This window comes from Lagopus leucura, unplaced genomic scaffold, assembly GCF_019238085.1.
Source record: "Lagopus leucura isolate 7727_CA_CO unplaced genomic scaffold, USGS_WTPT01 Super-Scaffold_100001, whole genome shotgun sequence".
NCBI classification, from domain to species: domain Eukaryota; kingdom Metazoa; phylum Chordata; class Aves; order Galliformes; family Phasianidae; genus Lagopus; species Lagopus leucura.
Genome location: NW_024962262.1, coordinates 27,249,307 through 27,255,571, shown reverse-complemented (window position 1 = coordinate 27,255,571; position 6,265 = coordinate 27,249,307).

Genomic DNA, 6,265 nt, shown 5'->3' with positions numbered 1-6,265 from the left:
GGGGTGGATGGATGGATGGATGGATGGATGGATGGATGGATGGATGGATGGATGGATGGAACCCGTGTCTCAAAAGTTCATTTCAAATAGGATGTAACCTCCATATATTTGAAGGAACTGAGAAAACAGCAGCCGCAGAAAGAGGTTCCTCGTGGAGCACCGAGAGCCCATCGCCAGGAGGAGAAACACCGGCCAGGGACAGGCGGGGCAGCACCCGGGGGCAGCAGAGCGCATTTTGCGCCTTTGCCTCTTCACCTCCATTTGCGCGGCCGCGGGGTGCTCATCGCCCTCCCTGCCCCCAGCACTGCTTTTCTCCCGTTCGCCTGAAGGCAGAACTTCCACCCGGCCCCTGCGCGGTGTTTCCCCTTCCAGAACATTTCTGACTCTGGGGGGGAAAGTTCTGAAACACTTATTTTAAAATACAAGGGCGGAGTGGGGGGATTGCTTTAAAAACTCTGGTGTCATAAAAAGCTCTAAAAACCTCTCTAAGAACCAAAGTATTGAAAAGGCTTTATATCAAAATTAAACCGTAGAATTGACGCTGCTGCGTTGCAGATAAATGGTAACTTCACATCGATTCGTGCCAGTTTCCAAAAATTCCTCTCCAACGGAAGATTTGCCCGACACTCCCGCTTGCACAGATCTGTACCCGCGAGGAGACAAAACGCCCTAAAACGGGTTTCAGAGATGGGTACGGGCTTCGTGCTGCTGAGTGCTGGATCCGGGAAGGGATGGAGGCATGCGCGCATCCCTCGGCGGGATGAAAGGGAGCAACTTAAAAGTGGAAGGCAGAGCTAAAATATGTAAAAGCTGTGGGCTTTTTTTTTTTTTTTTTCCTCCTTTTTTTATTTTAAATACACGTTCCTTGACGAGAGGACAGCATGTCAACATGAGCGCGTCTTTGTACAGGCTGCGCCGGGAGAAGACAAGGCGCCGATATGCACAGCTTAGTCCTTGATTATGGTCATTATGCAAAGCGAATTACTAACAAAAGTTTGTTTGGTAACTAATTATAGAGCACTAAATCTCTGCCTCTCTTCGCTTCAGCATAATGTATACAAACTTTTGTACACGCGGATCAGAATAAAACAAAGTGTTGACAGCATCCAGCAGTGGAAATTCACTTACACGAGACTTTTTTTCACTGAAGTGTTGACAATAAACATTTAATGAAGGCAGAGACTTGGATGTCTCCAGACAGTGTCAGAATACTTTAAACAGACCATTAGCATGGCTTCTTCTACTTCAAACAGAGCACACTATACCATAACATTATAAAAATACAAACTACGAAACAAATAATCTGTTTATACAGATATTTTAAGCTGTTTTCACCAGCTCTGACATCCCCTGTATTTAGTAACAGAAACTTACTCATTTCAGATTACTCGCGCTTAAAAAATGTTAAATACAGTTAATGCAATATTAATCGCCCTTTGGTGATATAAAATGCAATATTTTCAGGCAGCTATCGAGCTTTTCTAGAGGAAGAGCTGATGAAAACAGTCACAGCTGAATAGTGGAGAGAAAAAAGCTCGGTATTTATTGCTTTTGTTTGGCTTTTGGCTACAGAGACAGGAACATTCTAATGGGGTAAGGACATTTATTTTATCTGCAATCTATTGCCGCTAGAACAGGAGTGGCAGATGGGGTTTGGTGTTATATTCAAGGAGTAATTTAGAGCAAATCCTAATAACTAATAATGATTTATGTTAATTTCAAACACTTATGTGACTTTATTAAAGCGCTGCTCTACGAGGAACAGAAAGAGAGAGAGAGGAGAGGGGGGAAATAGAGGAGAGATGGGAGAGGAGGCGAAAGCTGTGTCTGTCTGAAAGCGAACTGCGTGCTCGAGATCTCTGTGCTGGGCTCCAGCGAGATCTCTGCCCGAGGAAGCAGCGACTATCGCCGCACACAGCTCTCTTTCTAGCCTGTGTCTCGGTACCGCTAATTTCTTACAGAAATGCCCTTGTAGAAACCCCATCCACCTACGAGAGATGAACAAAAGTAGAGAAAGAGAGAGAGTGCAAGGCAGAGTGAGCTTGCGGGAAAGACTCGTGTTATGCAAAATGTATTGATTGTGCGCGAGGAGGCTGCTGTGCTGGTGTGCCGGGCTCCTGAAAGCAGAGCAGCGAGCTGCTGGCAGAACACTAGAAAGACCCCAAATGTGCACTGGGCACAACTTTTATTCCGGACTACCTCAGCTTAGTGGAGGTCTGTATCTCCCTGCTTACACTGCATTGGCTTTACTCCTCACCGCAAATCCCCGGGATTCTCTTCCCCACGGGATTCTGTATTCTTATTAGGGGGAAGGAAAGAAAGAAAAAAAAAAAAAAAAAAAAAGGAAAAAAAAACCGGAGCACTGAGTCTCTCGTATTTTTCCCGATATTCTTCACTTCCGTTAACAACTTCTCACTAACAACGATATGCACTAGAGTGCACACGTACACATGGGTGTGCACACTGTTGTGTGTTCATTGAAAAGAGAGGTGTTTGCAAAAGCGGGGGAACCTCTACCCAGCGACTGCTGCTCTGCATAGGATCGGTTTGATGTGGGAGAGTAGAGTACTTACAGGATTTTGAAAGCGAGGGTGCTCTTCGCTTCTGGCAATTTACTTTTCCAGCTACCTTTATGCGTTTTTCTGCCTTAAGGCATACAGTCTGAAAGTAAAACAACATCAAAGCTCCTTATTAACACTATTTTCCTGAAATCAGAAGATGCAGCTACCTGAAACGTTTAATCTGGTGTTAGCATTTATTTCCCAACAAAACAGCCAGAACAAAGTTCAAAAGAGAGAGGGCAGTTATCTACGGGAGACTAAAAGGCAAGGTGCAGGGAGTGATTTATACTTCTGTCAAAAGCCTTGAAAAGAATTAAATAAAACTTATTTTTGCCTCATTCTCATCCACTGAACTGTGCGCCGTCATTCCTGTCTCCAAACAAGGTAGGGGTATCTTTCCTCACCCTCTACCAGTTGCTACTAAAGCCACTGTACTGCAGAACTACTTCCCAACTATTTGCAGAACCTCTGCTTTTTTTTTTTTTTTTTTTTTGTTTTTTTTTTTTTTTTAATTTTTTTATTTTTTTTAATTTCCCCCCCCCCCGCTTTTCAGTCTTGCACTGTATTTCAAATGTGACTATGCAAGGCAATTTTTGTGTTTTCTGTAGTAAAGTATTTATTTATTTGTTTGTTTTCTAGATGGTGGGGGAGGGGGGAATCCCTGTTTTATGGTCGAGAGATGATTTTGATGCCGTTAGTTCCACACCTCCAGCAGAAAAAGACTTCCGAGTGTGTATTTCTTGGAGAGGGACGCGGGAGCCGGCGTGCTCGGGCGGCGAGGCAGAAGGCGGCCCCGCTTCAGCACCACGGACAGCTAGGGGCAACCCAGCTTCAGCCCCATGGACAGCTCAGACCAGCCGCGATTCAGTACCACGGACAGCTCCGGGCCGGGCGGCGGCGCGCTGAGAGCCGGCTGAGAGCGCGGGGGCCTCTAATATGGTAATGGCCGCAGGGCACGCCTAAGGTGCCATCTCAAGCTGCTTCGCACACCATATGTCAGGCCGTTAGCCACATGGATCTATTAATCAAAGAGGGAGAGAGAGAAAAGGAGAGAGAGGGGAGGGGGAGAGAAAAGCGAGCTTTTAATACCCCACCCTGTTTTGCCGTATACTTTCTCCTTTCATTTCTTGCAGCTGTAAAACTCAAAGCACCTCGAACACGCAGCTGTAACTCTCGTTTGATCCACTCCTTTATACCCCCGTGCAGCTCAGGCCAGATGATGGCGAGGTTTGTGGGAGGAGGGGGGAACGTATCACTTTTCCCCTGGCAGAGGGTTCAGTTTGAAGGTGCTACTCAACTTCTGAGAGGACGGGGACCCTCTGCCTCTCCCTTGCCTCCAAGGGGAAAGCTTCTGATAAGTATCGCCTCTTTCAGGACATCATTTATTCTCCAGAGGTTTGCTTCACGGTGGCTAAACCTGTGGGATTCCCAGAAATACTCCCAAAAGTTCCAGGAGTAGTGGCAATAGCAGTCCTTTATGGGAGAGATGTGTCAGAGCCACTGTGTGCCTGAGCTTTTCTGGCTCTTTGATGCAGCTCTCAAAACAGAACTGCCCAAAATTCTGAGGTGCAGGAAAATAGATGCCATGATATGCTCAGAGTACCTCAGAAGTTGCACATGCTCCCAGAGCTGCTTTCTGCCCCTTGCTCGGAAGATAGGGCATTTCAGGAGGCTTTCTCTACAGGGTTTGCTCACACAGGCTTGCAGGTGACAGGTCGGGACACAGCCCGGGCAAAATACACCCCAAAAGCAGTTTTAAGACTGCTGCGTTTTTTGGCTCTTCTTTCACGATGCATAAAGGTCCTCAAACAGACTGATCTCCCACTCAGAAACAAGCCCCATAAAGTTTTGAAATTCTATATTAGCTTTTAAAAAAATGATAGAGCTGATGAGGAAAGTTGTGTGTGGGGGAAGGGCAGGACGACGGCGGCAGAACAATGAGGCACTGTGGGGAGGAAGGAAGGGATTTAATCAGGGACGTGGAGAACTATGCTCTTTGTAGGTCTGCCTAAAGAACAGTGTCATCTAGATCGTTTAAATCACCTCTTGGTATAGTGCATCACAAAGAGCCAAGTTCAGGCGAGGAAGGATTTGAGAAAATTTCTCAGATTGAGGGTATACGGTAGTGAGCCTACGAGTTGGGCTGTTCTGGCTTGTGTTGAAGTCAGTTTTAAAAACAGACTTATTTGCTGACCTTTTCCCCCCTTTCCGCGGATAGAAAAATAATGAGTGCATCCATGCTTAGATCTAAATCCTGCACCTGTTTTCTGGAACGTTTTCTTTAATGCAAATTACATTTAACCTGAAAAAAAAAAAAAAAAAAAAAAAAAAAAAAAACACCCCAAAAAACAAACAAACAAAAAAAAACCCCACAACATAAACCTTTTTGGGTAATACTTTGCATCAAAACAAGAGGGAAATGCACAGGCTGTCAGTTGATTCTGCATTTCCACCAAGTGAGATAAAGCCTCTTATTACCTTTAAATTTTGGTGCATACATCACCCATCATTTTCTTCCTCTATTTAAAAGGTAACCCATATATCTGTCGTTTTAGGTTTCCAAAGACTCGTAACTTAATTCCTTCAGGCTATTCATCAGCACAGTAATTAAACTAGCAAATGGATGTAAATAAAGTGAAATTGGTTTCATGACAGATGAGCCGAAGAGGCCTCTGACATGAAACAAGCCAGGACAATAATTATTTCTGCACCGGGCTATATGAGGAACTCCATCTGGATTTATTAGGTGCTGCAAGTTATTTGCTGGGAGCAGGCAAGACAGGAGGACTCACTTTAATTTGACAGGATTTTTTTTTTTTTTTTTTTTTTTTTTTGCATCCTAAGTAGGTTACAGAAATATAAATGTGGAATTAACTTTGGCAATACTCCGAGAAGCCTCTTCCCAGTGTAAAAACTCGTCAGGGAAAATAGGTAACAAGAGAAAGCCTTATGAAACAATTTCTTCCCCACTGTTGAACTGGAGAGAATGTACGTTAAAATCCTGCTCTCAAGATCTCCCCTGTTAAATTTCAATTCAGATCACTGTAGCAGACAAGGCATTTCTTTTTTCTACAAATTTATACGAGATACAATAGATTTGAAGAGCCTGGGAATTCTGAAGAGCTTCTCTTCAATAAAAATAATTACAATCTCATCTAAACTGTGTCTGGCAAGATTTCTCCTCTCCCTCTTCTCCGTGCAGGAAAAGTTTATATCTGCGGAGAAGAGGGGAACAGAAAAAGGGTCTGGAAAAGGGAGGATGTGGAGACCGCGAGGCTCTGCTTTAATTGGAGCCATCAGGTCCAGCTTGGAGTGGAAGTAACATACAGAATAAATAAAAAAAAAAAAAAAAAAGGGCTCTCACAGCAGGTGCAGATTAGTCCCTTTTCCCCTGAAAAGATTAGAAACTGACTGCTTTATGCTTAAACGTATTCTCAATTATTTAAGCGCCCTTTCGTGATTAGCAAGTAAAAGTAACGCTCCAAAGCGCTGAAGAAATGAAGCAAGAATAACACAGCTTTCCCACAGCTCACGTAGGCTTTCTAGCCCATGCCTAGCTCCCTGCCGGCCAGCATTGCTCATCCCTAACCTGTTAGGGGCACACATCTGTGTGTGGGTGGGAGTGTGGGCTCAGAGAGGACAGGTTCACGCGACCAACTCCGCTGCCTTTGCTGTGCAGGGCTGGGAGAGATCCGCTGGGATCT